Here is a 19,639-nt window from a genome sequence, read left to right on the forward strand (position 1 = left end):
ATTGATTGGGCTGGTTGACGGTATACTGTATGCTTGTGATTTGACCACTGATTGTTAACAAAGCTGCTTTCAATCCAAAAAGGTGGATGCAGACAGGTGATCTTTGGCCTGCTTCGGACCAAAAACCAGGAAAAATCCTCAGCGACTTAGTAGGGCCTCTTGTGAGGGGAGCCTGTCTGGCAGGCGCTATGCAACTCATACTTACCTGGCAGGGGAGATACCATGATCATTAAGGTGGTTCTCCCAGGGTGAGGCTCAGCCATTGCACTTCGGGTGTGCTGACCCCTGCGATTTCCCCAAATGCGGGAAACTCGACTGCATAATTTGTGGTAGTGGGGGACTGCGTTTGCGCTTTCCCCTGATTTACTCTGGTGAAAAACAGTGCTTATTATTCAATGCTGACTATTACTAGTCAGAGATACTTGCTAGATCGAGCGAGCCAGCCATCAATTGACCTCTGGGTGGCCAAGAGGATTGGATACTCCTCTCTCCCTTATCAGCTGCCTTTGGTTTTGTGGCTTTCCTATGTGATGCTTTATCTCAATGTTAGTGCAGAGTGTAACGTAAAGTGTAGGACCTGTGCCTTTGCTGTACTATGTTGTGCTACTTTGAGCCTGTGTCAAAGATATTGATTGATTGGGCTGGTTGACGGTATACTGTATGCTTGTGATTTGACCACTGATTGTTAACAAAGCTGCTTTCAATCCAAAAAGGTGGATGCAGACAGGTGATCTTTGGCCTGCTTCGGACCAAAAACCAGGAAAAATCCTCAGCGACTTAGTAGGGCCTCTTGTGAGGGGAGCCTGTCTGGCAGGCGCTATGCAACTCATACTTACCTGGCAGGGGAGATACCATGATCACTAAGGTGGTTCTCCCAGGGTGAGGCTCATCCATTGCACTTCGGGTGTGCTGACCCCTGCGATTTCCCCAAATGCGGGAAACTCGACTGCATAATTTGTGGTAGTGGGGGACTGCGTTCGCGCTTTCCCCTGATTTACTCTGGTGAAAAACAGTGCTTATTATTCAATGCTGACTATTACTAGTCAGAGATACTTGCTAGATCGATCGATCGAGCGAGCCAGCCATCAATTGACCTCTGGGTGGCCAAGAGGATTGGATACTCCTCTCTCCCTTATCAGCTGCCTTTGGTTTTGTGGCTTTCCTATGTGATGCTTTATCTCAATGTTAGTGCAGAGTGTAACGTAAAGTGTAGGACCTGTGCCTTTGCTGTACTATGTTGTGCTACTTTGAGCCTGTGTCAAAGATATTGATTGATTGGGCTGGTTGACGGTATACTGTATGCTTGTGATTTGACCACTGATTGTTAACAAAGCTGCTTTCAATCCAAAAAGGTGGATGCAGACAGGTGATCTTTGGCCTGCTTCGGACCAAAAACCAGGAAAAATCCTCAGCGACTTAGTAGGGCCTCTTGTGAGGGGAGCCTGTCTGGCAGGCGCTATGCAACTCATACTTACCTGGCAGGGGAGATACCATGATCATTAAGGTGGTTCTCCCAGGGTGAGGCTCATCCATTGCACTTCGGGTGTGCTGACCCCTGCGATTTCCCCAAATGCGGGAAACTCGACTGCATAATTTGTGGTAGTGGGGGACTGCGTTCGCGCTTTCCCCTGATTTACTCTGGTGAAAAACAGTGCTTATTATTCAATGCTGACTGTTACTAGTCAGAGGTACTTGTATGCTTGTGATTTAACCACCGATTGTCAACAAAGCTGTTTTTCAATCCAAAATGTGGTACATTATCTCTTTATATTTAGCTGTATACGCAGCCTTTGTCTCCCCCTCGTGGATGAACAACAGTGTGATCAGTGAAGTTTCTTTTTCTGCTGGGCTTCGAGAAGTCAGGGCATGGCGAGCCTTTCCCTAACCTAACCTATCCTTCCTCTCTGTCTCACAGGTGACGGCATGCAAATGTGGGGACTGCTTCATCGGCACGGCAATGCTCTGACCAGAAGCCGCCGCCCCATATGCTAATACCCTGGTTGCTGTGCATCTTGGAAGTGCTTAGACTTGAGCCTGTGTCTTATGGAATTTGGGGTGCCTGCACACCCCTGGCTCCGTATAATGAGGTGCATCCGTTTTTTGGCGCAGTTGGATCCAGACAGGTGATCTTTGGCCTGCTTCGGACCAAAAACCAGGAAAAATCCTCAGCGACTTAGTAGGGCCTCTTGTGAGGGGAGCCTTTCTGGCAGGCGCTATGCAACTCATACTTACCTGGCAGGGGAGATACCATGATCACTAAGGTGGTTCTCCCAGGGTGAGGCTCATCCATTGCACTTCGGGTGTGCTGACCCCTGCGATTTCCCCAAATGCGGGAAACTCGACTGCATAATTTGTGGTAGTGGGGGACTGCGTTCGCGCTTTCCCCTGATTTACTCTGGTGAAAAACAGTGCTTATTAATCAATGCTGACTATTACTAGTCAGAGATACTTGCTAGATCGATCGATCGAGCCAGCCATCAATTGACCTCTGGGTGGCCAAGAGGATTGGATACTCCTCTCTCCCTTATCAGCTGCCTTTGGTTTTGTGGCTTTCCTATGTGATGCTTTATCTCAATGTTAGTGCAGAGTGTAACGTAAAGTGTAGGACCTGTGCCTTTGCTGTACTATGTTGTGCTACTTTGAGCCTGTGTCAAAGATATTGATTGATTGGGCTGGTTGACGGTATACTGTATGCTTGTGATTTGACCACTGATTGTTAACAAAGCTGCTTTCAATCCAAAAAGGTGGATGCAGACAGGTGATCTTTGGCCTGCTTCGGACCAAAAACCAGGAAAAATCCTCAGCGACTTAGTAGGGCCTCTTGTGAGGGGAGCCTGTCTGGCAGGCGCTATGCAACTCATACTTACCTGGCAGGGGAGATACCATGATCATTAAGGTGGTTCTCCCAGGGTGAGGCTCAGCCATTGCACTTCGGGTGTGCTGACCCCTGCGATTTCCCCAAATGCGGGAAACTCGACTGCATAATTTGTGGTAGTGGGGGACTGCGTTTGCGCTTTCCCCTGATTTACTCTGGTGAAAAACAGTGCTTATTATTCAATGCTGACTATTACTAGTCAGAGATACTTGCTAGATCGAGCGAGCCAGCCATCAATTGACCTCTGGGTGGCCAAGAGGATTGGATACTCCTCTCTCCCTTATCAGCTGCCTTTGGTTTTGTGGCTTTCCTATGTGATGCTTTATCTCAATGTTAGTGCAGAGTGTAACGTAAAGTGTAGGACCTGTGCCTTTGCTGTACTATGTTGTGCTACTTTGAGCCTGTGTCAAAGATATTGATTGATTGGGCTGGTTGACGGTATACTGTATGCTTGTGATTTGACCACTGATTGTTAACAAAGCTGCTTTCAATCCAAAAAGGTGGATGCAGACAGGTGATCTTTGGCCTGCTTCGGACCAAAAACCAGGAAAAATCCTCAGCGACTTAGTAGGGCCTCTTGTGAGGGGAGCCTGTCTGGCAGGCGCTATGCAACTCATACTCACCTGGCAGGGGAGATACCATGATCATTAAGGTGGTTCTCCCAGGGTGAGGCTCATCCATTGCACTTCGGGTGTGCTGACCCCTGCGATTTCCCCAAATGCGGGAAACTCGACTGCATAATTTGTGGTAGTGGGGGACTGCGTTCGCGCTTTCCCCTGATTTACTCTGGTGAAAAACAGTGCTTATTATTCAATGCTGACTGTTACTAGTCAGAGGTACTTGTATGCTTGTGATTTAACCACCGATTGTCAACAAAGCTGTTTTTCAATCCAAAATGTGGTACATTATCTCTTTATATTTAGCTGTATACGCAGCCTTTGTCTCCCCCTCGTGGATGAACAACAGTGTGATCAGTGAAGTTTCTTTTTCTGCTGGGCTTCGAGAAGTCAGGGCATGGCGAGCCTTTCCCTAACCTAACCTATCCTTCCTCTCTGTCTCACAGGTGACGGCATGCAAATGTGGGGACTGCTTCATCGGCACGGCAATGCTCTGACCAGAAGCCGCCGCCCCATATGCTAATACCCTGGTTGCTGTGCATCTTGGAAGTGCTTAGACTTGAGCCTGTGTCTTATGGAATTTGGGGTGCCTGCACACCCCTGGCTCCGTACAATGAGGTGCATCCGTTTTTTGGCGCAGTTGGATCCAGACAGGTGATCTTTGGCCTGCTTCGGACCAAAAACCAGGAAAAATCCTCAGCGACTTAGTAGGGCCTCTTGTGAGGGGAGCCTTTCTGGCAGGCGCTATGCAACTCATACTTACCTGGCAGGGGAGATACCATGATCACTAAGGTGGTTCTCCCAGGGTGAGGCTCATCCATTGCACTTCGGGTGTGCTGACCCCTGCGATTTCCCCAAATGCGGGAAACTCGACTGCATAATTTGTGGTAGTGGGGGACTGCGTTCGCGCTTTCCCCTGATTTACTCTGGTGAAAAACAGTGCTTATTAATCAATGCTGACTATTACTAGTCAGAGATACTTGCTAGATCGATCGATCGAGCGAGCCAGCCATCAATTGACCTCTGGGTGGCCGAGAGGATTGGATACTCCTCTCTCCCTTATCAGCTGCCTTTGGTTTTGTGGCTTTCCTATGTGATGCTTTATCTCAATGTTAGTGCAGAGTGTAACGTAAAGTGTAGGACCTGTGCCTTTGCTGTACTATGTTGTGCTACTTTGAGCCTGTGTCAAAGATATTGATTGATTGGGCTGGTTGACGGTATACTGTATGCTTGTGATTTGACCACTGATTGTTAACAAAGCTGCTTTCAATCCAAAAAGGTGGATGCAGACAGGTGATCTTTGGCCTGCTTCGGACCAAAAACCAGGAAAAATCCTCAGCGACTTAGTAGGGCCTCTTGTGAGGGGAGCCTGTCTGGCAGGCGCTATGCAACTCATACTTACCTGGCAGGGGAGATACCATGATCATTAAGGTGGTTCTCCCAGGGTGAGGCTCATCCATTGCACTTCGGGTGTGCTGACCCCTGCGATTTCCCCAAATGCGGGAAACTCGACTGCATAATTTGTGGTAGTGGGGGACTGCGTTTGCGCTTTCCCCTGATTTACTCTGGTGAAAAACAGTGCTTATTATTCAATGCTGACTATTACTAGTCAGAGATACTTGCTAGATCGAGCGAGCCAGCCATCAATTGACCTCTGGGTGGCCAAGAGGATTGGATACTCCTCTCTCCCTTATCAGCTGCCTTTGGTTTTGTGGCTTTCCTATGTGATGCTTTATCTCAATGTTAGTGCAGAGTGTAACGTAAAGTGTAGGACCTGTGCCTTTGCTGTACTATGTTGTGCTACTTTGAGCCTGTGTCAAAGATATTGATTGATTGGGCTGGTTGACGGTATACTGTATGCTTGTGATTTGACCACTGATTGTTAACAAAGCTGCTTTCAATCCAAAAAGGTGGATGCAGACAGGTGATCTTTGGCCTGCTTCGGACCAAAAACCAGGAAAAATCCTCAGCGACTTAGTAGGGCCTCTTGTGAGGGGAGCCTGTCTGGCAGGCGCTATGCAACTCATACTTACCTGGCAGGGGAGATACCATGATCACTAAGGTGGTTCTCCCAGGGTGAGGCTCATCCATTGCACTTCGGGTGTGCTGACCCCTGCGATTTCCCCAAATGCGGGAAACTCGACTGCATAATTTGTGGTAGTGGGGGACTGCGTTCGCGCTTTCCCCTGATTTACTCTGGTGAAAAACAGTGCTTATTATTCAATGCTGACTATTACTAGTCAGAGATACTTGCTAGATCGATCGATCGAGCGAGCCAGCCATCAATTGACCTCTGGGTGGCCAAGAGGATTGGATACTCCTCTCTCCCTTATCAGCTGCCTTTGGTTTTGTGGCTTTCCTATGTGATGCTTTATCTCAATGTTAGTGCAGAGTGTAACGTAAAGTGTAGGACCTGTGCCTTTGCTGTACTATGTTGTGCTACTTTGAGCCTGTGTCAAAGATATTGATTGATTGGGCTGGTTGACGGTATACTGTATGCTTGTGATTTGACCACTGATTGTTAACAAAGCTGCTTTCAATCCAAAAAGGTGGATGCAGACAGGTGATCTTTGGCCTGCTTCGGACCAAAAACCAGGAAAAATCCTCAGCGACTTAGTAGGGCCTCTTGTGAGGGGAGCCTGTCTGGCAGGCGCTATGCAACTCATACTTACCTGGCAGGGGAGATACCATGATCATTAAGGTGGTTCTCCCAGGGTGAGGCTCATCCATTGCACTTCGGGTGTGCTGACCCCTGCGATTTCCCCAAATGCGGGAAACTCGACTGCATAATTTGTGGTAGTGGGGGACTGCGTTTGCGCTTTCCCCTGATTTACTCTGGTGAAAAACAGTGCTTATTATTCAATGCTGACTATTACTAGTCAGAGATACTTGCTAGATCGAGCGAGCCAGCCATCAATTGACCTCTGGGTGGCCAAGAGGATTGGATACTCCTCTCTCCCTTATCAGCTGCCTTTGGTTTTGTGGCTTTCCTATGTGATGCTTTATCTCAATGTTAGTGCAGAGTGTAACGTAAAGTGTAGGACCTGTGCCTTTGCTGTACTATGTTGTGCTACTTTGAGCCTGTGTCAAAGATATTGATTGATTGGGCTGGTTGACGGTATACTGTATGCTTGTGATTTGACCACTGATTGTTAACAAAGCTGCTTTCAATCCAAAAAGGTGGATGCAGACAGGTGATCTTTGGCCTGCTTCGGACCAAAAACCAGGAAAAATCCTCAGCGACTTAGTAGGGCCTCTTGTGAGGGGAGCCTGTCTGGCAGGCGCTATGCAACTCATACTTACCTGGCAGGGGAGATACCATGATCACTAAGGTGGTTCTCCCAGGGTGAGGCTCATCCATTGCACTTCGGGTGTGCTGAACCCTGCGATTTCCCCAAATGCGGGAAACTCGACTGCATAATTTGTGGTAGTGGGGGACTGCGTTCGCGCTTTCCCCTGATTTACTCTGGTGAAAAACAGTGCTTATTATTCAATGCTGACTATTACTAGTCAGAGATACTTGCTAGATCGATCGATCGAGCGAGCCAGCCATCAATTGACCTCTGGGTGGCCAAGAGGATTGGATACTCATCTCTCCCTTATCAGCTGCCTTTGGTTTTGTGGCTTTCCTATGTGATGCTTTATCTCAATGTTAGTGCAGAGTGTAACGTAAAGTGTAGGACCTGTGCCTTTGCTGTACTATGTTGTGCTACTTTGAGCCTGTGTCAAAGATATTGATTGATTGGGCTGGTTGACGGTATACTGTATGCTTGTGATTTGACCACTGATTGTTAACAAAGCTGCTTTCAATCCAAAAAGGTGGATGCAGACAGGTGATCTTTGGCCTGCTTCGGACCAAAAACCAGGAAAAATCCTCAGCGACTTAGTAGGGCCTCTTGTGAGGGGAGCCTGTCTGGCAGGCGCTATGCAACTCATACTTACCTGGCAGGGGAGATACCATGATCATTAAGGTGGTTCTCCCAGGGTGAGGCTCAGCCATTGCACTTCGGGTGTGCTGACCCCTGCGATTTCCCCAAATGCGGGAAACTCGACTGCATAATTTGTGGTAGTGGGGGACTGCGTTTGCGCTTTCCCCTGATTTACTCTGGTGAAAAACAGTGCTTATTATTCAATGCTGACTATTACTAGTCAGAGATACTTGCTAGATCGAGCGAGCCAGCCATCAATTGACCTCTGGGTGGCCAAGAGGATTGGATACTCCTCTCTCCCTTATCAGCTGCCTTTGGTTTTGTGGCTTTCCTATGTGATGCTTTATCTCAATGTTAGTGCAGAGTGTAACGTAAAGTGTAGGACCTGTGCCTTTGCTGTACTATGTTGTGCTACTTTGAGCCTGTGTCAAAGATATTGATTGATTGGGCTGGTTGACGGTATACTGTATGCTTGTGATTTGACCACTGATTGTTAACAAAGCTGCTTTCAATCCAAAAAGGTGGATGCAGACAGGTGATCTTTGGCCTGCTTCGGACCAAAAACCAGGAAAAATCCTCAGCGACTTAGTAGGGCCTCTTGTGAGGGGAGCCTGTCTGGCAGGCGCTATGCAACTCATACTTACCTGGCAGGGGAGATACCATGATCACTAAGGTGGTTCTCCCAGGGTGAGGCTCATCCATTGCACTTCGGGTGTGCTGACCCCTGCGATTTCCCCAAATGCGGGAAACTCGACTGCATAATTTGTGGTAGTGGGGGACTGCGTTCGCGCTTTCCCCTGATTTACTCTGGTGAAAAACAGTGCTTATTATTCAATGCTGACTATTACTAGTCAGAGATACTTGCTAGATCGATCGATCGAGCGAGCCAGCCATCAATTGACCTCTGGGTGGCCAAGAGGATTGGATACTCCTCTCTCCCTTATCAGCTGCCTTTGGTTTTGTGGCTTTCCTATGTGATGCTTTATCTCAATGTTAGTGCAGAGTGTAACGTAAAGTGTAGGACCTGTGCCTTTGCTGTACTATGTTGTGCTACTTTGAGCCTGTGTCAAAGATATTGATTGATTGGGCTGGTTGACGGTATACTGTATGCTTGTGATTTGACCACTGATTGTTAACAAAGCTGCTTTCAATCCAAAAAGGTGGATGCAGACAGGTGATCTTTGGCCTGCTTCGGACCAAAAACCAGGAAAAATCCTCAGCGACTTAGTAGGGCCTCTTGTGAGGGGAGCCTGTCTGGCAGGCGCTATGCAACTCATACTCACCTGGCAGGGGAGATACCATGATCATTAAGGTGGTTCTCCCAGGGTGAGGCTCATCCATTGCACTTCGGGTGTGCTGACCCCTGCGATTTCCCCAAATGCGGGAAACTCGACTGCATAATTTGTGGTAGTGGGGGACTGCGTTCGCGCTTTCCCCTGATTTACTCTGGTGAAAAACAGTGCTTATTATTCAATGCTGACTGTTACTAGTCAGAGGTACTTGTATGCTTGTGATTTAACCACCGATTGTCAACAAAGCTGTTTTTCAATCCAAAATGTGGTACATTATCTCTTTATATTTAGCTGTATACGCAGCCTTTGTCTCCCCCTCGTGGATGAACAACAGTGTGATCAGTGAAGTTTCTTTTTCTGCTGGGCTTCGAGAAGTCAGGGCATGGCGAGCCTTTCCCTAACCTAACCTATCCTTCCTCTCTGTCTCACAGGTGACGGCATGCAAATGTGGGGACTGCTTCATCGGCACGGCAATGCTCTGACCAGAAGCCGCCGCCCCATATGCTAATACCCTGGTTGCTGTGCATCTTGGAAGTGCTTAGACTTGAGCCTGTGTCTTATGGAATTTGGGGTGCCTGCACACCCCTGGCTCCGTACAATGAGGTGCATCCGTTTTTTGGCGCAGTTGGATCCAGACAGGTGATCTTTGGCCTGCTTCGGACCAAAAACCAGGAAAAATCCTCAGCGACTTAGTAGGGCCTCTTGTGAGGGGAGCCTTTCTGGCAGGCGCTATGCAACTCATACTTACCTGGCAGGGGAGATACCATGATCACTAAGGTGGTTCTCCCAGGGTGAGGCTCATCCATTGCACTTCGGGTGTGCTGACCCCTGCGATTTCCCCAAATGCGGGAAACTCGACTGCATAATTTGTGGTAGTGGGGGACTGCGTTCGCGCTTTCCCCTGATTTACTCTGGTGAAAAACAGTGCTTATTAATCAATGCTGACTATTACTAGTCAGAGATACTTGCTAGATCGATCGATCGAGCGAGCCAGCCATCAATTGACCTCTGGGTGGCCGAGAGGATTGGATACTCCTCTCTCCCTTATCAGCTGCCTTTGGTTTTGTGGCTTTCCTATGTGATGCTTTATCTCAATGTTAGTGCAGAGTGTAACGTAAAGTGTAGGACCTGTGCCTTTGCTGTACTATGTTGTGCTACTTTGAGCCTGTGTCAAAGATATTGATTGATTGGGCTGGTTGACGGTATACTGTATGCTTGTGATTTGACCACTGATTGTTAACAAAGCTGCTTTCAATCCAAAAAGGTGGATGCAGACAGGTGATCTTTGGCCTGCTTCGGACCAAAAACCAGGAAAAATCCTCAGCGACTTAGTAGGGCCTCTTGTGAGGGGAGCCTGTCTGGCAGGCGCTATGCAACTCATACTTACCTGGCAGGGGAGATACCATGATCATTAAGGTGGTTCTCCCAGGGTGAGGCTCATCCATTGCACTTCGGGTGTGCTGACCCCTGCGATTTCCCCAAATGCGGGAAACTCGACTGCATAATTTGTGGTAGTGGGGGACTGCGTTTGCGCTTTCCCCTGATTTACTCTGGTGAAAAACAGTGCTTATTATTCAATGCTGACTATTACTAGTCAGAGATACTTGCTAGATCGAGCGAGCCAGCCATCAATTGACCTCTGGGTGGCCAAGAGGATTGGATACTCCTCTCTCCCTTATCAGCTGCCTTTGGTTTTGTGGCTTTCCTATGTGATGCTTTATCTCAATGTTAGTGCAGAGTGTAACGTAAAGTGTAGGACCTGTGCCTTTGCTGTACTATGTTGTGCTACTTTGAGCCTGTGTCAAAGATATTGATTGATTGGGCTGGTTGACGGTATACTGTATGCTTGTGATTTGACCACTGATTGTTAACAAAGCTGCTTTCAATCCAAAAAGGTGGATGCAGACAGGTGATCTTTGGCCTGCTTCGGACCAAAAACCAGGAAAAATCCTCAGCGACTTAGTAGGGCCTCTTGTGAGGGGAGCCTGTCTGGCAGGCGCTATGCAACTCATACTTACCTGGCAGGGGAGATACCATGATCACTAAGGTGGTTCTCCCAGGGTGAGGCTCATCCATTGCACTTCGGGTGTGCTGACCCCTGCGATTTCCCCAAATGCGGGAAACTCGACTGCATAATTTGTGGTAGTGGGGGACTGCGTTCGCGCTTTCCCCTGATTTACTCTGGTGAAAAACAGTGCTTATTATTCAATGCTGACTATTACTAGTCAGAGATACTTGCTAGATCGATCGATCGAGCGAGCCAGCCATCAATTGACCTCTGGGTGGCCAAGAGGATTGGATACTCCTCTCTCCCTTATCAGCTGCCTTTGGTTTTGTGGCTTTCCTATGTGATGCTTTATCTCAATGTTAGTGCAGAGTGTAACGTAAAGTGTAGGACCTGTGCCTTTGCTGTACTATGTTGTGCTACTTTGAGCCTGTGTCAAAGATATTGATTGATTGGGCTGGTTGACGGTATACTGTATGCTTGTGATTTGACCACTGATTGTTAACAAAGCTGCTTTCAATCCAAAAAGGTGGATGCAGACAGGTGATCTTTGGCCTGCTTCGGACCAAAAACCAGGAAAAATCCTCAGCGACTTAGTAGGGCCTCTTGTGAGGGGAGCCTGTCTGGCAGGCGCTATGCAACTCATACTTACCTGGCAGGGGAGATACCATGATCATTAAGGTGGTTCTCCCAGGGTGAGGCTCATCCATTGCACTTCGGGTGTGCTGACCCCTGCGATTTCCCCAAATGCGGGAAACTCGACTGCATAATTTGTGGTAGTGGGGGACTGCGTTTGCGCTTTCCCCTGATTTACTCTGGTGAAAAACAGTGCTTATTATTCAATGCTGACTATTACTAGTCAGAGATACTTGCTAGATCGAGCGAGCCAGCCATCAATTGACCTCTGGGTGGCCAAGAGGATTGGATACTCCTCTCTCCCTTATCAGCTGCCTTTGGTTTTGTGGCTTTCCTATGTGATGCTTTATCTCAATGTTAGTGCAGAGTGTAACGTAAAGTGTAGGACCTGTGCCTTTGCTGTACTATGTTGTGCTACTTTGAGCCTGTGTCAAAGATATTGATTGATTGGGCTGGTTGACGGTATACTGTATGCTTGTGATTTGACCACTGATTGTTAACAAAGCTGCTTTCAATCCAAAAAGGTGGATGCAGACAGGTGATCTTTGGCCTGCTTCGGACCAAAAACCAGGAAAAATCCTCAGCGACTTAGTAGGGCCTCTTGTGAGGGGAGCCTGTCTGGCAGGCGCTATGCAACTCATACTTACCTGGCAGGGGAGATACCATGATCACTAAGGTGGTTCTCCCAGGGTGAGGCTCATCCATTGCACTTCGGGTGTGCTGAACCCTGCGATTTCCCCAAATGCGGGAAACTCGACTGCATAATTTGTGGTAGTGGGGGACTGCGTTCGCGCTTTCCCCTGATTTACTCTGGTGAAAAACAGTGCTTATTATTCAATGCTGACTATTACTAGTCAGAGATACTTGCTAGATCGATCGATCGAGCGAGCCAGCCATCAATTGACCTCTGGGTGGCCAAGAGGATTGGATACTCATCTCTCCCTTATCAGCTGCCTTTGGTTTTGTGGCTTTCCTATGTGATGCTTTATCTCAATGTTAGTGCAGAGTGTAACGTAAAGTGTAGGACCTGTGCCTTTGCTGTACTATGTTGTGCTACTTTGAGCCTGTGTCAAAGATATTGATTGATTGGGCTGGTTGACGGTATACTGTATGCTTGTGATTTGACCACTGATTGTTAACAAAGCTGCTTTCAATCCAAAAAGGTGGATGCAGACAGGTGATCTTTGGCCTGCTTCGGACCAAAAACCAGGAAAAATCCTCAGCGACTTAGTAGGGCCTCTTGTGAGGGGAGCCTGTCTGGCAGGCGCTATGCAACTCATACTTACCTGGCAGGGGAGATACCATGATCATTAAGGTGGTTCTCCCAGGGTGAGGCTCAGCCATTGCACTTCGGGTGTGCTGACCCCTGCGATTTCCCCAAATGCGGGAAACTCGACTGCATAATTTGTGGTAGTGGGGGACTGCGTTTGCGCTTTCCCCTGATTTACTCTGGTGAAAAACAGTGCTTATTATTCAATGCTGACTATTACTAGTCAGAGATACTTGCTAGATCGAGCGAGCCAGCCATCAATTGACCTCTGGGTGGCCAAGAGGATTGGATACTCCTCTCTCCCTTATCAGCTGCCTTTGGTTTTGTGGCTTTCCTATGTGATGCTTTATCTCAATGTTAGTGCAGAGTGTAACGTAAAGTGTAGGACCTGTGCCTTTGCTGTACTATGTTGTGCTACTTTGAGCCTGTGTCAAAGATATTGATTGATTGGGCTGGTTGACGGTATACTGTATGCTTGTGATTTGACCACTGATTGTTAACAAAGCTGCTTTCAATCCAAAAAGGTGGATGCAGACAGGTGATCTTTGGCCTGCTTCGGACCAAAAACCAGGAAAAATCCTCAGCGACTTAGTAGGGCCTCTTGTGAGGGGAGCCTGTCTGGCAGGCGCTATGCAACTCATACTTACCTGGCAGGGGAGATACCATGATCACTAAGGTGGTTCTCCCAGGGTGAGGCTCATCCATTGCACTTCGGGTGTGCTGACCCCTGCGATTTCCCCAAATGCGGGAAACTCGACTGCATAATTTGTGGTAGTGGGGGACTGCGTTCGCGCTTTCCCCTGATTTACTCTGGTGAAAAACAGTGCTTATTATTCAATGCTGACTATTACTAGTCAGAGATACTTGCTAGATCGATCGATCGAGCGAGCCAGCCATCAATTGACCTCTGGGTGGCCAAGAGGATTGGATACTCCTCTCTCCCTTATCAGCTGCCTTTGGTTTTGTGGCTTTCCTATGTGATGCTTTATCTCAATGTTAGTGCAGAGTGTAACGTAAAGTGTAGGACCTGTGCCTTTGCTGTACTATGTTGTGCTACTTTGAGCCTGTGTCAAAGATATTGATTGATTGGGCTGGTTGACGGTATACTGTATGCTTGTGATTTGACCACTGATTGTTAACAAAGCTGCTTTCAATCCAAAAAGGTGGATGCAGACAGGTGATCTTTGGCCTGCTTCGGACCAAAAACCAGGAAAAATCCTCAGCGACTTAGTAGGGCCTCTTGTGAGGGGAGCCTGTCTGGCAGGCGCTATGCAACTCATACTCACCTGGCAGGGGAGATACCATGATCATTAAGGTGGTTCTCCCAGGGTGAGGCTCATCCATTGCACTTCGGGTGTGCTGACCCCTGCGATTTCCCCAAATGCGGGAAACTCGACTGCATAATTTGTGGTAGTGGGGGACTGCGTTCGCGCTTTCCCCTGATTTACTCTGGTGAAAAACAGTGCTTATTATTCAATGCTGACTGTTACTAGTCAGAGGTACTTGTATGCTTGTGATTTAACCACCGATTGTCAACAAAGCTGTTTTTCAATCCAAAATGTGGTACATTATCTCTTTATATTTAGCTGTATACGCAGCCTTTGTCTCCCCCTCGTGGATGAACAACAGTGTGATCAGTGAAGTTTCTTTTTCTGCTGGGCTTCGAGAAGTCAGGGCATGGCGAGCCTTTCCCTAACCTAACCTATCCTTCCTCTCTGTCTCACAGGTGACGGCATGCAAATGTGGGGACTGCTTCATCGGCACGGCAATGCTCTGACCAGAAGCCGCCGCCCCATATGCTAATACCCTGGTTGCTGTGCATCTTGGAAGTGCTTAGACTTGAGCCTGTGTCTTATGGAATTTGGGGTGCCTGCACACCCCTGGCTCCGTACAATGAGGTGCATCCGTTTTTTGGCGCAGTTGGATCCAGACAGGTGATCTTTGGCCTGCTTCGGACCAAAAACCAGGAAAAATCCTCAGCGACTTAGTAGGGCCTCTTGTGAGGGGAGCCTTTCTGGCAGGCGCTATGCAACTCATACTTACCTGGCAGGGGAGATACCATGATCACTAAGGTGGTTCTCCCAGGGTGAGGCTCATCCATTGCACTTCGGGTGTGCTGACCCCTGCGATTTCCCCAAATGCGGGAAACTCGACTGCATAATTTGTGGTAGTGGGGGACTGCGTTCGCGCTTTCCCCTGATTTACTCTGGTGAAAAACAGTGCTTATTAATCAATGCTGACTATTACTAGTCAGAGATACTTGCTAGATCGATCGATCGAGCGAGCCAGCCATCAATTGACCTCTGGGTGGCCGAGAGGATTGGATACTCCTCTCTCCCTTATCAGCTGCCTTTGGTTTTGTGGCTTTCCTATGTGATGCTTTATCTCAATGTTAGTGCAGAGTGTAACGTAAAGTGTAGGACCTGTGCCTTTGCTGTACTATGTTGTGCTACTTTGAGCCTGTGTCAAAGATATTGATTGATTGGGCTGGTTGACGGTATACTGTATGCTTGTGATTTGACCACTGATTGTTAACAAAGCTGCTTTCAATCCAAAAAGGTGGATGCAGACAGGTGATCTTTGGCCTGCTTCGGACCAAAAACCAGGAAAAATCCTCAGCGACTTAGTAGGGCCTCTTGTGAGGGGAGCCTGTCTGGCAGGCGCTATGCAACTCATACTTACCTGGCAGGGGAGATACCATGATCATTAAGGTGGTTCTCCCAGGGTGAGGCTCATCCATTGCACTTCGGGTGTGCTGACCCCTGCGATTTCCCCAAATGCGGGAAACTCGACTGCATAATTTGTGGTAGTGGGGGACTGCGTTTGCGCTTTCCCCTGATTTACTCTGGTGAAAAACAGTGCTTATTATTCAATGCTGACTATTACTAGTCAGAGATACTTGCTAGATCGAGCGAGCCAGCCATCAATTGACCTCTGGGTGGCCAAGAGGATTGGATACTCCTCTCTCCCTTATCAGCTGCCTTTGGTTTTGTGGCTTTCCTATGTGATGCTTTATCTCAATGTTAGTGCAGAGTGTAACGTAAAGTGTAGGACCTGTGCCTTTGCTGTACTATGTTGTGCTACTTTGAGCCTGTGTCAAAGATATTGATTGATTGGGCTGGTTGACGGTATACTGTATGCTTGTGATTTGACCACTGATTGTTAACAAAGCTGCTTTCAATCCAAAAAGGTGGATGCAGACAGGTGATCTTTGGCCTGCTTCGGACCAAAAACCAGGAAAAATCCTCAGCGACTTAGTAGGGCCTCTTGTGAGGGGAGCCTGTCTGGCAGGCGCTATGCAACTCATACTTACCTGGCAGGGGAGATACCATGATCACTAAGGTGGTTCTCCCAGGGTGAGGCTCATCCATTGCACTTCGGGTGTGCTGACCCCTGCGATTTCCCCAAATGCGGGAAACTCGACTGCATAATTTGTGGTAGTGGGGGACTGCGTTCGCGCTTTCCCCTGATTTACTCTGGTGAAAAACAGTGCTTATTATTCAATGCTGACTATTACTAGTCAGAGATACTTGCTAGATCGATCGATCGAGCGAGCCAGCCATCAATTGACCTCTGGGTGGCCAAGAGGATTGGATACTCCTCTCTCCCTTATCAGCTGCCTTTGGTTTTGTGGCTTTCCTATGTGATGCTTTATCTCAATGTTAGTGCAGAGTGTAACGTAAAGTGTAGGACCTGTGCCTTTGCTGTACTATGTTGTGCTACTTTGAGCCTGTGTCAAAGATATTGATTGATTGGGCTGGTTGACGGTATACTGTATGCTTGTGATTTGACCACTGATTGTTAACAAAGCTGCTTTCAATCCAAAAAGGTGGATGCAGACAGGTGATCTTTGGCCTGCTTCGGACCAAAAACCAGGAAAAATCCTCAGCGACTTAGTAGGGCCTCTTGTGAGGGGAGCCTGTCTGGCAGGCGCTATGCAACTCATACTTACCTGGCAGGGGAGATACCATGATCATTAAGGTGGTTCTCCCAGGGTGAGGCTCATCCATTGCACTTCGGGTGTGCTGACCCCTGCGATTTCCCCAAATGCGGGAAACTCGACTGCATAATTTGTGGTAGTGGGGGACTGCGTTTGCGCTTTCCCCTGATTTACTCTGGTGAAAAACAGTGCTTATTATTCAATGCTGACTATTACTAGTCAGAGATACTTGCTAGATCGAGCGAGCCAGCCATCAATTGACCTCTGGGTGGCCAAGAGGATTGGATACTCCTCTCTCCCTTATCAGCTGCCTTTGGTTTTGTGGCTTTCCTATGTGATGCTTTATCTCAATGTTAGTGCAGAGTGTAACGTAAAGTGTAGGACCTGTGCCTTTGCTGTACTATGTTGTGCTACTTTGAGCCTGTGTCAAAGATATTGATTGATTGGGCTGGTTGACGGTATACTGTATGCTTGTGATTTGACCACTGATTGTTAACAAAGCTGCTTTCAATCCAAAAAGGTGGATGCAGACAGGTGATCTTTGGCCTGCTTCGGACCAAAAACCAGGAAAAATCCTCAGCGACTTAGTAGGGCCTCTTGTGAGGGGAGCCTGTCTGGCAGGCGCTATGCAACTCATACTTACCTGGCAGGGGAGATACCATGATCACTAAGGTGGTTCTCCCAGGGTGAGGCTCATCCATTGCACTTCGGGTGTGCTGAACCCTGCGATTTCCCCAAATGCGGGAAACTCGACTGCATAATTTGTGGTAGTGGGGGACTGCGTTCGCGCTTTCCCCTGATTTACTCTGGTGAAAAACAGTGCTTATTATTCAATGCTGACTATTACTAGTCAGAGATACTTGCTAGATCGATCGATCGAGCGAGCCAGCCATCAATTGACCTCTGGGTGGCCAAGAGGATTGGATACTCATCTCTCCCTTATCAGCTGCCTTTGGTTTTGTGGCTTTCCTATGTGATGCTTTATCTCAATGTTAGTGCAGAGTGTAACGTAAAGTGTAGGACCTGTGCCTTTGCTGTACTATGTTGTGCTACTTTGAGCCTGTGTCAAAGATATTGATTGATTGGGCTGGTTGACGGTATACTGTATGCTTGTGATTTGACCACTGATTGTTAACAAAGCTGCTTTCAATCCAAAAAGGTGGATGCAGACAGGTGATCTTTGGCCTGCTTCGGACCAAAAACCAGGAAAAATCCTCAGCGACTTAGTAGGGCCTCTTGTGAGGGGAGCCTGTCTGGCAGGCGCTATGCAACTCATACTTACCTGGCAGGGGAGATACCATGATCATTAAGGTGGTTCTCCCAGGGTGAGGCTCAGCCATTGCACTTCGGGTGTGCTGACCCCTGCGATTTCCCCAAATGCGGGAAACTCGACTGCATAATTTGTGGTAGTGGGGGACTGCGTTTGCGCTTTCCCCTGATTTACTCTGGTGAAAAACAGTGCTTATTATTCAATGCTGACTATTACTAGTCAGAGATACTTGCTAGATCGAGCGAGCCAGCCATCAATTGACCTCTGGGTGGCCAAGAGGATTGGATACTCCTCTCTCCCTTATCAGCTGCCTTTGGTTTTGTGGCTTTCCTATGTGATGCTTTATCTCAATGTTAGTGCAGAGTGTAACGTAAAGTGTAGGACCTGTGCCTTTGCTGTACTATGTTGTGCTACTTTGAGCCTGTGTCAAAGATATTGATTGATTGGGCTGGTTGACGGTATACTGTATGCTTGTGATTTGACCACTGATTGTTAACAAAGCTGCTTTCAATCCAAAAAGGTGGATGCAGACAGGTGATCTTTGGCCTGCTTCGGACCAAAAACCAGGAAAAATCCTCAGCGACTTAGTAGGGCCTCTTGTGAGGGGAGCCTGTCTGGCAGGCGCTATGCAACTCATACTTACCTGGCAGGGGAGATACCATGATCACTAAGGTGGTTCTCCCAGGGTGAGGCTCATCCATTGCACTTCGGGTGTGCTGACCCCTGCGATTTCCCCAAATGCGGGAAACTCGACTGCATAATTTGTGGTAGTGGGGGACTGCGTTCGCGCTTTCCCCTGATTTACTCTGGTGAAAAACAGTGCTTATTATTCAATGCTGACTATTACTAGTCAGAGATACTTGCTAGATCGATCGATCGAGCGAGCCAGCCATCAATTGACCTCTGGGTGGCCAAGAGGATTGGATACTCCTCTCTCCCTTATCAGCTGCCTTTGGTTTTGTGGCTTTCCTATGTGATGCTTTATCTCAATGTTAGTGCAGAGTGTAACGTAAAGTGTAGGACCTGTGCCTTTGCTGTACTATGTTGTGCTACTTTGAGCCTGTGTCAAAGATATTGATTGATTGGGCTGGTTGACGGTATACTGTATGCTTGTGATTTGACCACTGATTGTTAACAAAGCTGCTTTCAATCCAAAAAGGTGGATGCAGACAGGTGATCTTTGGCCTGCTTCGGACCAAAAACCAGGAAAAATCCTCAGCGACTTAGTAGGGCCTCTTGTGAGGGGAGCCTGTCTGGCAGGCGCTATGCAACTCATACTTACCTGGCAGGGGAGATACCATGATCATTAAGGTGGTTCTCCCAGGGTGAGGCTCATCCATTGCACTTCGGGTGTGCTGACCCCTGCGATTTCCCCAAATGCGGGAAACTCGACTGCATAATTTGTGGTAGTGGGGGACTGCGTTCGCGCTTTCCCCTGATTTACTCTGGTGAAAAACAGTGCTTATTATTCAATGCTGACTGTTACTAGTCAGAGGTACTTGTATGCTTGTGATTTAACCACCGATTGTCAACAAAGCTGTTTTTCAATCCAAAATGTGGTACATTATCTCTTTATATTTAGCTGTATACGCAGCCTTTGTCTCCCCCTCGTGGATGAACAACAGTGTGATCAGTGAAGTTTCTTTTTCTGCTGGGCTTCGAGAAGTCAGGGCATGGCGAGCCTTTCCCTAACCTAACCTATCCTTCCTCTCTGTCTCACAGGTGACGGCATGCAAATGTGGGGACTGCTTCATCGGCACGGCAATGCTCTGACCAGAAGCCGCCGCCCCATATGCTAATACCCT

General features: G+C 47.9%; 30 non-coding genes across 30 annotated transcripts; all 30 read left to right on the forward strand.

Annotated features, from left to right (window-relative positions):
• The first annotated feature begins 197 nt into the window (after positions 1-197).
• LOC142721698 (U1 spliceosomal RNA) lies at positions 198-361 on the forward strand. Its single transcript, XR_012874116.1, has one exon. It is a non-coding gene; the product is annotated as a U1 spliceosomal RNA (small nuclear RNA).
• Positions 362-828: 467 nt separating this feature from the next.
• On the forward strand, positions 829-992 carry LOC142719421 (U1 spliceosomal RNA). Its single transcript, XR_012872740.1, has one exon. It is a non-coding gene; the product is annotated as a U1 spliceosomal RNA (small nuclear RNA).
• A 475-nt stretch (positions 993-1,467) lies between these two features.
• LOC142718646 (U1 spliceosomal RNA) lies at positions 1,468-1,631 on the forward strand. Its single transcript, XR_012872559.1, has one exon. It is a non-coding gene; the product is annotated as a U1 spliceosomal RNA (small nuclear RNA).
• Positions 1,632-2,224: 593 nt separating this feature from the next.
• Positions 2,225-2,388, forward strand: LOC142719432 (U1 spliceosomal RNA). Its single transcript, XR_012872741.1, has one exon. It is a non-coding gene; the product is annotated as a U1 spliceosomal RNA (small nuclear RNA).
• Positions 2,389-2,859: 471 nt separating this feature from the next.
• LOC142721709 (U1 spliceosomal RNA) lies at positions 2,860-3,023 on the forward strand. The gene has a single exon (XR_012874124.1). It is a non-coding gene; the product is annotated as a U1 spliceosomal RNA (small nuclear RNA).
• Positions 3,024-3,490: 467 nt separating this feature from the next.
• On the forward strand, positions 3,491-3,654 carry LOC142721983 (U1 spliceosomal RNA). Its single transcript, XR_012874318.1, has one exon. It is a non-coding gene; the product is annotated as a U1 spliceosomal RNA (small nuclear RNA).
• Positions 3,655-4,247: 593 nt separating this feature from the next.
• Positions 4,248-4,411, forward strand: LOC142719443 (U1 spliceosomal RNA). Its single transcript, XR_012872742.1, has one exon. It is a non-coding gene; the product is annotated as a U1 spliceosomal RNA (small nuclear RNA).
• A 475-nt stretch (positions 4,412-4,886) lies between these two features.
• On the forward strand, positions 4,887-5,050 carry LOC142721063 (U1 spliceosomal RNA). The gene has a single exon (XR_012873823.1). It is a non-coding gene; the product is annotated as a U1 spliceosomal RNA (small nuclear RNA).
• Positions 5,051-5,517: 467 nt separating this feature from the next.
• On the forward strand, positions 5,518-5,681 carry LOC142719454 (U1 spliceosomal RNA). Its single transcript, XR_012872743.1, has one exon. It is a non-coding gene; the product is annotated as a U1 spliceosomal RNA (small nuclear RNA).
• Positions 5,682-6,156: 475 nt separating this feature from the next.
• Positions 6,157-6,320, forward strand: LOC142721074 (U1 spliceosomal RNA). Its single transcript, XR_012873834.1, has one exon. It is a non-coding gene; the product is annotated as a U1 spliceosomal RNA (small nuclear RNA).
• Positions 6,321-6,787: 467 nt separating this feature from the next.
• Positions 6,788-6,951, forward strand: LOC142721421 (U1 spliceosomal RNA). Its single transcript, XR_012874093.1, has one exon. It is a non-coding gene; the product is annotated as a U1 spliceosomal RNA (small nuclear RNA).
• Positions 6,952-7,426: 475 nt separating this feature from the next.
• On the forward strand, positions 7,427-7,590 carry LOC142721720 (U1 spliceosomal RNA). Its single transcript, XR_012874134.1, has one exon. It is a non-coding gene; the product is annotated as a U1 spliceosomal RNA (small nuclear RNA).
• A 467-nt stretch (positions 7,591-8,057) lies between these two features.
• On the forward strand, positions 8,058-8,221 carry LOC142719466 (U1 spliceosomal RNA). Its single transcript, XR_012872744.1, has one exon. It is a non-coding gene; the product is annotated as a U1 spliceosomal RNA (small nuclear RNA).
• A 475-nt stretch (positions 8,222-8,696) lies between these two features.
• On the forward strand, positions 8,697-8,860 carry LOC142721994 (U1 spliceosomal RNA). The gene has a single exon (XR_012874329.1). It is a non-coding gene; the product is annotated as a U1 spliceosomal RNA (small nuclear RNA).
• Positions 8,861-9,453: 593 nt separating this feature from the next.
• LOC142719477 (U1 spliceosomal RNA) lies at positions 9,454-9,617 on the forward strand. Its single transcript, XR_012872745.1, has one exon. It is a non-coding gene; the product is annotated as a U1 spliceosomal RNA (small nuclear RNA).
• A 475-nt stretch (positions 9,618-10,092) lies between these two features.
• On the forward strand, positions 10,093-10,256 carry LOC142721085 (U1 spliceosomal RNA). The gene has a single exon (XR_012873845.1). It is a non-coding gene; the product is annotated as a U1 spliceosomal RNA (small nuclear RNA).
• A 467-nt stretch (positions 10,257-10,723) lies between these two features.
• On the forward strand, positions 10,724-10,887 carry LOC142719499 (U1 spliceosomal RNA). Its single transcript, XR_012872746.1, has one exon. It is a non-coding gene; the product is annotated as a U1 spliceosomal RNA (small nuclear RNA).
• A 475-nt stretch (positions 10,888-11,362) lies between these two features.
• LOC142721096 (U1 spliceosomal RNA) lies at positions 11,363-11,526 on the forward strand. The gene has a single exon (XR_012873856.1). It is a non-coding gene; the product is annotated as a U1 spliceosomal RNA (small nuclear RNA).
• A 467-nt stretch (positions 11,527-11,993) lies between these two features.
• On the forward strand, positions 11,994-12,157 carry LOC142721432 (U1 spliceosomal RNA). Its single transcript, XR_012874094.1, has one exon. It is a non-coding gene; the product is annotated as a U1 spliceosomal RNA (small nuclear RNA).
• Positions 12,158-12,632: 475 nt separating this feature from the next.
• Positions 12,633-12,796, forward strand: LOC142721731 (U1 spliceosomal RNA). Its single transcript, XR_012874144.1, has one exon. It is a non-coding gene; the product is annotated as a U1 spliceosomal RNA (small nuclear RNA).
• A 467-nt stretch (positions 12,797-13,263) lies between these two features.
• Positions 13,264-13,427, forward strand: LOC142719510 (U1 spliceosomal RNA). Its single transcript, XR_012872747.1, has one exon. It is a non-coding gene; the product is annotated as a U1 spliceosomal RNA (small nuclear RNA).
• Positions 13,428-13,902: 475 nt separating this feature from the next.
• Positions 13,903-14,066, forward strand: LOC142722016 (U1 spliceosomal RNA). Its single transcript, XR_012874350.1, has one exon. It is a non-coding gene; the product is annotated as a U1 spliceosomal RNA (small nuclear RNA).
• Positions 14,067-14,659: 593 nt separating this feature from the next.
• On the forward strand, positions 14,660-14,823 carry LOC142719520 (U1 spliceosomal RNA). The gene has a single exon (XR_012872749.1). It is a non-coding gene; the product is annotated as a U1 spliceosomal RNA (small nuclear RNA).
• Positions 14,824-15,298: 475 nt separating this feature from the next.
• LOC142721107 (U1 spliceosomal RNA) lies at positions 15,299-15,462 on the forward strand. The gene has a single exon (XR_012873864.1). It is a non-coding gene; the product is annotated as a U1 spliceosomal RNA (small nuclear RNA).
• A 467-nt stretch (positions 15,463-15,929) lies between these two features.
• LOC142719527 (U1 spliceosomal RNA) lies at positions 15,930-16,093 on the forward strand. The gene has a single exon (XR_012872754.1). It is a non-coding gene; the product is annotated as a U1 spliceosomal RNA (small nuclear RNA).
• A 475-nt stretch (positions 16,094-16,568) lies between these two features.
• On the forward strand, positions 16,569-16,732 carry LOC142721117 (U1 spliceosomal RNA). Its single transcript, XR_012873875.1, has one exon. It is a non-coding gene; the product is annotated as a U1 spliceosomal RNA (small nuclear RNA).
• Positions 16,733-17,199: 467 nt separating this feature from the next.
• On the forward strand, positions 17,200-17,363 carry LOC142721443 (U1 spliceosomal RNA). The gene has a single exon (XR_012874095.1). It is a non-coding gene; the product is annotated as a U1 spliceosomal RNA (small nuclear RNA).
• Positions 17,364-17,838: 475 nt separating this feature from the next.
• Positions 17,839-18,002, forward strand: LOC142721742 (U1 spliceosomal RNA). Its single transcript, XR_012874154.1, has one exon. It is a non-coding gene; the product is annotated as a U1 spliceosomal RNA (small nuclear RNA).
• A 467-nt stretch (positions 18,003-18,469) lies between these two features.
• LOC142719537 (U1 spliceosomal RNA) lies at positions 18,470-18,633 on the forward strand. The gene has a single exon (XR_012872765.1). It is a non-coding gene; the product is annotated as a U1 spliceosomal RNA (small nuclear RNA).
• A 475-nt stretch (positions 18,634-19,108) lies between these two features.
• Positions 19,109-19,272, forward strand: LOC142718668 (U1 spliceosomal RNA). Its single transcript, XR_012872560.1, has one exon. It is a non-coding gene; the product is annotated as a U1 spliceosomal RNA (small nuclear RNA).
• Positions 19,273-19,639: the final 367 nt, after the last annotated feature.

Source organism: Rhinoderma darwinii, chromosome 1 (genome assembly GCF_050947455.1).
Source record: "Rhinoderma darwinii isolate aRhiDar2 chromosome 1, aRhiDar2.hap1, whole genome shotgun sequence".
Classification (NCBI taxonomy): Eukaryota; Metazoa; Chordata; class Amphibia; order Anura; family Rhinodermatidae; genus Rhinoderma; species Rhinoderma darwinii.